Raw genomic sequence first — 10,526 nt, forward strand, 5'->3', positions numbered from 1 at the left:
TGAAAAATGAAATCATCCTCAGTGACGAAGAGAGGGGGCTAAGCGCCCCCATGGTCTCAGAGCATTAACTCTTCTAAGAGTCCTAAGAGTCCTGCTCACACTGATGGGGTGCAGCTGTGGGACCCTATTTTCAGAGATGATGTCCTCCACCCAACTCTCAAAAAGCTGAAAGGGTCTTCAGTAGAGATGGATAGTCGAGCTGGGCTATCAGACGGTCACCTCTGTAGCTGTAGTGTCATTTTTCCTATGGTCCAATGTGTAAATTAAACAAAAAAGTGCACGTTTGTTATGATGTCCAAGATGGGGACCAGGATGTGGACATAATAAAAAATTAGGGAACATGATAGGAGACATTTCTACAATACATATAATCATTCTTATCTATCTAATACGATGACAACAGCTCTCCATACCTGCAGTCCACCACAAGGACCACCCTCTCTAATCCCTGAAAAATGAAATCATCCTCAGGGACGAAGAGAGGGGGCTAAGCTCCCCCATGGTTTTAGAGCATTGACTCTTCTAAGAGTCCTAAGAGTCCTGCTCACACTGATGGGGTGCAGCTGTGGGACCCTATTTTAAGAGATGATGTCCTCCACCCAACTCTCAAAAAGCTGAAAGGGTCTTCAGTAGAGATGGATAGTCGAGCTGGGCTATCAGACGGTCACCTCTGTAGCTGTAGTGTCATTTTTCCTATGGTCCAATGTGTAAATTAAACAAAAAAGTGCACGTTTGTTATGATGTCCAAGATGGGGACCAGGATGTGGACATAATAAAAAATTAGGGAACATGATAGGAGACATTTCTACAATACATATAATCATTCTTATCTATCTAATACGATGACAACAGCTCTCCATACCTGCAGTCCACCACAAGGACCACCCTCTCTAATCCCTGAAAAATGAAATCATCCTCAGTGACGAAGAGAGGGGGCTAAGCGCCCCCATGGTCTCAGAGCATTAACTCTTCTAAGAGTCCTAAGAGTCCTGCTCACACTGATGGGGTGCAGCTGTGGGACCCTATTTTCAGAGATGATGTCCTCCACCCAACTCTCAAAAAGCTGAAAGGGTCTTCAGTAGAGATGGATAGTCGAGCTGGGCTATCAGACGGTCACCTCTGTAGCTGTAGTGTCATTTTTCCTATGGTCCAATGTGTAAATTAAACAAAAAAGTGCACGTTTGTTATGATGTCCAAGATGGGGACCAGGATGTGGACATAATAAAAAATTAGGGAACATGATAGGAGACATTTCTACAATACATATAATCATTCTTATCTATCTAATACGATGACAACAGCTCTCCATACCTGCAGTCCATCACAAGGACCACCCTCTCTAATCCCTGAAAAATGAAATCATCCTCAGTGACGAAGAGAGGGGGCTAAGCGCCCCCATGGTCTCAGAGCATTAACTCTTCTAAGAGTCCTAAGAGTCCTGCTCACACTGATGGGGTGCAGCTGTGGGACCCTATTTTCAGAGATGATGTCCTCCACCCAACTCTCAAAAAGCTGAAAGGGTCTTCAGTAGAGATGGATAGTCGAGCTGGGCTATCAGACGGTCACCTCTGTAGCTGTAGTGTCATTTTTCCTATGGTCCAATGTGTAAATTAAACAAAAAAGTGCACGTTTGTTATGATGTCCAAGATGGGGACCAGGATGTGGACAAAATAAAAAATTAGGGAACATGATAGGAGACATTTCTACAATACATATAATCATTCTTATCTATCTAATACGATGACAACAGCTCTCCATACCTGCAGTCCACCACAAGGACCACCCTCTCTAATCCCTGAAAAATGAAATCATCCTCAGGGACGAAGAGAGGGGGCTAAGCTCCCCCATGGTTTTAGAGCATTGACTCTTCTAAGAGTCCTAAGAGTCCTGCTCACACTGATGGGGTGCAGCTGTGGGACCCTATTTTAAGAGATGATGTCCTCCACCCAACTCTCAAAAAGCTGAAAGGGTCTTCAGTAGAGATGGATAGTCGAGCTGGGCTATCAGACGGTCACCTCTGTAGCTGTAGTGTCATTTTTCCTATGGTCCAATGTGTAAATTAAACAAAAAAGTGCACGTTTGTTATGATGTCCAAGATGGGGACCAGGATGTGGACATAATAAAAAATTAGGGAACATGATAGGAGACATTTCTACAATACATATAATCATTCTTATCTATCTAATACGATGACAACAGCTCTCCATACCTGCAGTCCACCACAAGGACCACCCTCTCTAATCCCTGAAAAATGAAATCATCCTCAGTGACGAAGAGAGGGGGCTAAGTGCCCCCATGGTCTCAGAGCATTAACTCTTCTAAGAGTCCTAAGAGTCCTGCTCACACTGATGGGGTGCAGCTGTGGGACCCTATTTTCAGAGATGATGTCCTCCACCCAACTCTCAAAAAGCTGAAAGGGTCTTCAGTAGAGATGGATAGTCGAGCTGGGCTATCAGACGGTCACCTCTGTAGCTGTAGTGTCATTTTTCCTATGGTCCAAGGTGTAAATTAAACAAAAAAGTGCACGTTTGTTATGATGTTCAAGATGGGGACCAGGATGTGGACATAATAAAAAATTAGGGAACATGATAGGAGACATTTCTACAATACATATAATCATTCTTATCTATCTAATACGATCACAACAGCTCTCCATACCTGCAGTCCACCACAAGGACCACTCTCTCTAATCCCTGAAAAATGAAATCATCCTCAGTGACGAAGAGAGGGGGCTAAGCGCCCCCCATGGTCTCAGAGCATTGACTCTTCTAAGAGTCCTAAGATTCCTGCTCACACTGATGGGGTGCAGCTGTGGGACCCTATTTTCAGAGATGATGTCCTCCACCCAACTCTCAAAAAGCTGAAAGGGTCTTCAGTAGAGATGGATAGTCGAGCTGGGCTATCAGACGGTCACCTCTGTAGCTGTAGTGTCATTTTTCCTATGGTCCAATGTGTAAGTTAAACAAAAAAGTGCACGTTTGTTATGATTTCCAAGATGGGGACCAGGATGTGGACATAATAAAAAAATAGGGAACATGATAGGAGACATTTCTACAATACATATAATCATTCTTATCTATCTAATACGATGACAACAGCTTTCCATACCTGCAGTCCACCACAAGGACCACCCTCTCTATTCCCTGAAAAGTGAAATCATCCTCAGTGACGAAGAGAGGGGGCTAAGCGCCCCCCATGGTCTCAGAGCATTGACTCTTCTAAGAGTCCTAAGAGTCCTGCTCACACTGATGGGGTGCAGCTGTGGGACCCTATTTTCAGAGATGATGTTCTCCACCCAACTCTCAAAAAGCTGAAAGGGTCCTCAGTAGAGATGGATAGTCGAGCTGGGCTATCAGACGGTCACCTCTGTAGCTGTAGTGTCATTTTTCCTATGGTCCAATGTGTAAATTAAACAAAAAAGTGCACGTTTGTTATGATGTCCAAGATGGGGACCAGGATGTGGACATAATAAAAAATTAGGGAACATGATAGGAGACATTTCTACAATACATATAATCATTCTTATCTATTTAATACGATGACAACAGCTCTCCATACCTGCAGTCCACCACAAGGACCACCCTCTCTAATCCCTGAAAAATGAAATCATCCTCAGTGACGAAGAGAGGGGGCTAAGCGCCCCCCATGGTCTCAGAGCATTGACTCTTCTAAGAGTCCTAAGAGTCCTGCTCACACTGATGGGGTGCAGCTGTGGGACCCTATTTTCAGAGATGATGTCCTCCACCCAACTCTCAAAAAGCTGAAAGGGTCTTCAGTAGAGATGGATAGTCGAGCTGGGCTATCAGACGGTCACCTCTGTAGCTGTAGTGTCATTTTTCCTATGGTCCAATGTGTAAATTAAACAAAAAAGTGCACGTTTGTTATGATGTCCAAGATGGGGACCAGGATGTGGACATAATAAAAAATTAGGGAACATGATAGGAGACATTTCTACAATACATATAATCATTCTTATCTATCTAATACGATGATAACAGCTCTCCATATCTGCAGTCCACCACAAGGACCACCCTCTCTAATCCCTGAAAAATGAAATCATCCTCAGTGATGAAGAGAGGGGGCTAAGTGCCCCCAATGGTCTCAGAGCATTGACTCTTCTAAGAGTCCTAAGAGTCCTGCTCACACTGATGGGGTGCAGCTGTGGGACCCTATTTTCAGAGATGATGTCCTCCACCCAACTCTCAAAAAGCTGAAAGGGTCTTCAGTAGAGATGGATAGTCGAGCTGGGCTATCAGACGGTCACCTCTGTAGCTGTAGTGTCATTTTTCCTATGGTCCAATGTGTAAATTAAACAAAAAAGTGCACGTTTGTTATGATGTCCAAAATGGGGACCAGGATGTGGACATAATAAAAAATTAGGGAACATGATAGGAGACATTTCTACAATACATATAATCATTCTTATCTATCTAATACGATGACAACAGCTCTCCATACCTGCAGTCCACCACAAGGACCACCCTCTCTAATCCCTGAAAAATGAAATCATCCTCAGTGACGAAGAGAGGGGGCTAAGCGCCCCCATGGTCTCAGAGCATTAACTCTTCTAAGAGTCCTAAGAGTCCTGCTCACACTGATGGGGTGCAGCTGTGGGACCCTATTTTCAGAGATGATGTCCTCCACCCAACTCTCAAAAAGCTGAAAGGGTCTTCAGTAGAGATGGATAGTCGAGCTGGGCTATCAGACGGTCACCTCTGTAGCTGTAGTGTCATTTTTCCTATGGTCCAATGTGTAAATTAAACAAAAAAGTGCACGTTTGTTATGATGTCCAAGATGGGGACCAGGATGTGGACATAATAAAAAATTAGGGAACATGATAGGAGACATTTCTACAATACATATAATCATTCTTATCTATCTAATACGATGACAACAGCTCTCCATACCTGCAGTCCACCACAAGGACGACCCTCTCTAATCCCTGAAAAATGAAATCATCCTCAGGGACGAAGAGAGGGGGCTAAGCGCCCCCATGGTTTTAGAGCATTGACTCTTCTAAGAGTCCTAAGAGTCCTGCTCACACTGATGGGGTGCAGCTGTGGGACCCTATTTTAAGAGATGATGTCCTCCACCCAACTCTCAAAAAGCTGAAAGGGTCTTCAGTAGAGATGGATAGTCGAGCTGGGCTATCAGACGGTCACCTCTGTAGCTGTAGTGTCATTTTTCCTATGGTCCAATGTGTAAATTAAACAAAAAAGTGCACGTTTGTTATGATGTCCAAGATGGGGACCAGGATGTGGACATAATAAAAAATTAGGGAACATGATAGGAGACATTTCTACAATACATATAATCATTCTTATCTATCTAATACGATGACAACAGCTCTCCATACCTGCAGTCCATCCCAAGGACCACCCTCTCTAATCCCTGAAAAATGAAATCATCCTCAGTGACGAAGAGAGGGGGCTAAGTGCCCCCATGGTCTCAGAGCATTGACTCTTCTAAGAGTCCTAAGAGTCCTGCTCACACTGATGGGGTGCAGCTGTGGGACCCTATTTTCAGAGATGATGTCCTCCACCCAACTCTCAAAAAGCTGAAAGGGTCTTCAGTAGAGATGGATAGTCGAGCTGGGCTATCAGACGGTCACCTCTGTAGCTGTAGTGTCATTTTTCCTATGGTCCAATGTGTAAATTAAACAAAAAAGTGCACGTTTGTTATGATGTCCAAGATGGGGACCAGGATGTGGACATAATAAAAAATTAGGGAACATGATAGGAGACATTTCTACAATACATATAATCATTCTTATCTATCTAATACGATGACAACAGCTCTCCATACCTGCAGTCCACCACAAGGACCACCCTCTCTAATCCCTGAAAAATGAAATCATCCTCAGGGACGAAGAGAGGGGGCTAAGCGCCCCCCATGGTTTTAGAGCATTGACTCTTCTAAGAGTCCTAAGAGTCCTGCTTACACTGATGGGGTGCAGCTGTGGGACCCTATTTTAAGAGATGATGTCCTCCACCCAACTCTCAAAAAGCTGAAAGGGTCTTCAGTAGAGATGGATAGTCGAGCTGGGCTATCAGACGGTCACCTCTGTAGCTGTAGTGTCATTTTTCCTATGGTCCAATGTGTAAATTAAACAAAAAAGTGCACGTTTGTTATGATGTCCAAGATGGGGACCAGGATGTGGACATAATAAAAAATTAGGGAACATGATAGGAGACATTTCTACAATACATATAATCATTCTTATCTATCTAATACGATGACAACAGCTCTCCATACCTGCAGTCCACCACAAGGACCACCCTCTCTAATCCCTGAAAAATGAAATCATCCTCAGTGACGAAGAGAGGGGGCTAAGCGCCCCCATGGTCTCAGAGCATTAACTCTTCTAAGAGTCCTAAGAGTCCTGCTCACACTGATGGGGTGCAGCTGTGGGACCCTATTTTCAGAGATGATGTCCTCCACCCAACTCTCAAAAAGCCGAAAGGGTCTTCAGTAGAGATGGATAGTCGAGCTGGGCTATCAGACGGTCACCTCTGTAGCTGTAGTGTCATTTTTCCTATGGTCCAATGTGTAAATTAAACAAAAAAGTGCACGTTTGTTATGATGTCCAAGATGGGGACCAGGATGTGGACATAATAAAAAATTAGGGAACATGATAGGAGACATTTCTACAATACATATAATCATTCTTATCTATCTAATACGATGACAACAGCTCTCCATACCTGCAGTCCACCACAAGGACCACCCTCTCTAATCCCTGAAAAATGAAATCATCCTCAGGGACGAAGAGAGGGGGCTAAGCGCCCCCATGGTTTTAGAGCATTGACTCTTCTAAGAGTCCTAAGAGTCCTGCTCACACTGATGGGGTGCAGCTGTGGGACCCTATTTTAAGAGATGATGTCCTCCACCCAACTCTCAAAAAGCTGAAAGGGTCTTCAGTAGAGATGGATAGTCGAGCTGGGCTATCAGACGGTCACCTCTGTAGCTGTAGTGTCATTTTTCCTATGGTCCAATGTGTAAATTAAACAAAAAAGTGCACGTTTGTTATGATGTCCAAGATGGGGACCAGGATGTGGACATAATAAAAAATTAGGGAACATGATAGGAGACATTTCTACAATACATATAATCATTCTTATCTATCTAATACGATGACAACAGCTCTCCATACCTGCAGTCCACCACAAGGACCACCCTCTCTAATCCCTGAAAAATGAAATCATCCTCAGTGACGAAGAGAGGGGGCTAAGTGCCCCCATGGTCTCAGAGCATTAACTCTTCTAAGAGTCCTAAGAGTCCTGCTCACACTGATGGGGTGCAGCTGTGGGACCCTATTTTCAGAGATGATGTCCTCCACCCAACTCTCAAAAAGCTGAAAGGGTCTTCAGTAGAGATGGATAGTCGAGCTGGGCTATCAGACGGTCACCTCTGTAGCTGTAGTGTCATTTTTCCTATGGTCCAATGTGTAAATTAAACAAAAAAGTGCACGTTTGTTATGATGTCCAAGATGGGGACCAGGATGTGGACATAATAAAAAATTAGGGAACATGATAGGAGACATTTCTACAATACATATAATCATTCTTATCTATCTAATACGATGACAACAGCTCTCCATACCTGCAGTCCACCACAAGGACCACCCTCTCTAATCCCTGAAAAATGAAATCATCCTCAGTGACGAAGAGAGGGGGCTAAGCGCCCCCCATGGTCTCAGAGCATTGACTCTTCTAAGAGTCCTAAGAGTCCTGCTCACACTGATGGGGTGCAGCTGTGGGACCCTATTTTCAGAGATGATGTCCTCCACCCAACTCTCAAAAAGCTGAAAGGGTCTTCAGTAGAGATGGATTGTCGAGCTGGGCTATCAGACGGTCACCTCTGTAGCTGTAGTGTCATTTTTCCTATGGTCCAATGTGTAAATTAAACAAAAAAGTGCACGTTTGTTATGATGTCCAAGATGGGGACCAGGATGTGGACATAATAAAAAATTAGGGAACATGATAGGAGACATTTCTACAATACATATAATCATTCTTATCTATCTAATACGATGATAACAGCTCTCCATACCTGCAGTCCACCACAAGGACCACCCTCTCTAATCCCTGAAAAATGAAATCATCCTCAGTGACGAAGAGAGGGGGCTAAGTGCCCCCAATGGTCTCAGAGCATTGACTCTTCTAAGAGTCCTAAGAGTCCTGCTCACACTGATGGGGTGCAGCTGTGGGACCCTATTTTCAGAGATGATGTCCTCCACCCAACTCTCAAAAAGCTGAAAGGGTCTTCAGTAGAGATGGATAGTCGAGCTGGGCTATCAGACGGTCACCTCTGTAGCTGTAGTGTCATTTTTCCTATGGTCCAATGTGTAAATTAAACAAAAAAGTGCACGTTTGTTATGATGTCCAAGATGGGGACCAGGATGTGGACATAATAAAAAATTAGGGAACATGATAGGAGACATTTCTACAATACATATAATCATTCTTATCTATCTAATACGATGACAACAGCTCTCCATACCTGCAGTCCACCACAAGGACCACCCTCTCTAATCCCTGAAAAATGAAATCATCCTCAGTGACGAAGAGAGGGGGCTAAGCGCCCCCATGGTCTCAGAGCATTAACTCTTCTAAGAGTCCTAAGAGTCCTGCTCACACTGATGGGGTGCAGCTGTGGGACCCTATTTTCAGAGATGATGTCCTCCACCCAACTCTCAAAAAGCTGAAAGGGTCTTCAGTAGAGATGGATAGTCGAGCTGGGCTATCAGACGGTCACCTCTGTAGCTGTAGTGTTATTTTTCCTATGGTCCAATGTGTAAATTAAACAAAAAAGTGCACGTTTGTTATGATGTCCAAGATGGGGACCAGGATGTGGACATAATAAAAAATTAGGGAACATGATAGGAGACATTTCTACAATACATATAATCATTCTTATCTATCTAATACGATGACAACAGCTCTCCATACCTGCAGTCCACCACAAGGACCACGCTCTCTAATCCCTGAAAAATGAAATCATCCTCAGTGACGAAGAGAGGGGGCCAAGCGCCCCCCATGGTACCAGAGCATTGACTCTTCTAAGAGTCCTAAGAGTCCTGCTCACACTGATGGGGTGAAGCTGTGGGACCCTATTTTCAGAGATGATGTCCTCCACCCAACTCTCAAAAAGCTGAAAGGGTCTTCAGTAGAGATGGATAGTCGAGCTGGGCTATCAGACGGTCATCTCTGTAGCTGTAGTGTCATTTTTCCTATGGTCCAATGTGTAAATTAAACAAAAAAGTGCACGTTTGTTATGATGTCCAAGATGGGGACCAGGATGTGGACATAATAAAAAATTAGGGAACATGATAGGAGACATTTCTACAATACATATAATCATTCTTATCTATCTAATACGATGATAACAGCTCTCCATAACTGCAGTCCACCACAAGGACCACCCTCTCTAATCCCTGAAAAATGAAATCATCCTCAGTGACGAAGAGAGGGGGCTAAGTGCCCCCAATGGTCTCAGAGCATTGACTCTTCTAAGAGTCCTAAGAGTCCTGCTCACACTGATGGGGTGCAGCTGTGGGACCCTATTTTCAGAGATGATGTCCTCCACCCAAATCTCAAAATGCTGAAAGGGTCTTCAGCAGAGATGGATAGTCGAGCTGGGCTATCAGACGGTCACCTCTGTAGCTGTAGTGTCATTTTTCCTATGGTCCAATGTGTAAATTAAACAAAAAAGTGCACGTTTGTTATGATGTCCAAGATGGGGACCAGGATGTGGACATAATAAAAAATTAGGGAACATGATAGGAGACATTTCTACAATACATATAATCATTCTTATCTATCTAATACGATGACAACAGCTCTCCATACCTGCAGTCCACCACAAGGACCACCCTCTCTAATCCCTGAAAAATGAAATCATCCTCAGTGACGAAGAGAGGGGGCTAAGCGCCCCCATGGTCTCAGAGCATTAACTCTTCTAAGAGTCCTAAGAGTCCTGCTCACACTGATGGGGTGCAGCTGTGGGACCCTATTTTCAGAGATGATGTCCTCCACCCAACTCTCAAAAAGCTGAAAGGGTCTTCAGTAGAGATGGATAGTCGAGCTGGGCTATCAGACGGTCACCTCTGTAGCTGTAGTGTCATTTTTCCTATGGTCCAATGTGTAAATTAAACAAAAAAGTGCACGTTTGTTATGATGTCCAAGATGGGGACCAGGATGTGGACATAATAAAAAATTAGGGAACATGATAGGAGACATTTCTACAATACATATAATCATTCTTATCTATCTAATACGATCACAACAGCTCTCCATACTTGCAGTCCACCACAAGGACCACTCTCTCTAATCCCTGAAAAATGAAATCATCCTCAGTGACGAAGAGAGGGGGCTAAGCGCCCCCCATGGTCTCAGAGCATTGACTCTTCTAAGAGTCCTAAGATTCCTGCTCACACTGATGGGGTGCAGCTGTGGGACCCTATTTTCAGAGATGATGTCCTCCACCCAACTCTCAAAAAGCTGAAAGGGTCTTCAGTAGAGATG

This window comes from Anomaloglossus baeobatrachus, unplaced genomic scaffold (genome assembly GCF_048569485.1).
Source record: "Anomaloglossus baeobatrachus isolate aAnoBae1 unplaced genomic scaffold, aAnoBae1.hap1 Scaffold_71, whole genome shotgun sequence".
In the NCBI taxonomy this organism is placed as follows: domain Eukaryota; kingdom Metazoa; phylum Chordata; class Amphibia; order Anura; family Aromobatidae; genus Anomaloglossus; species Anomaloglossus baeobatrachus.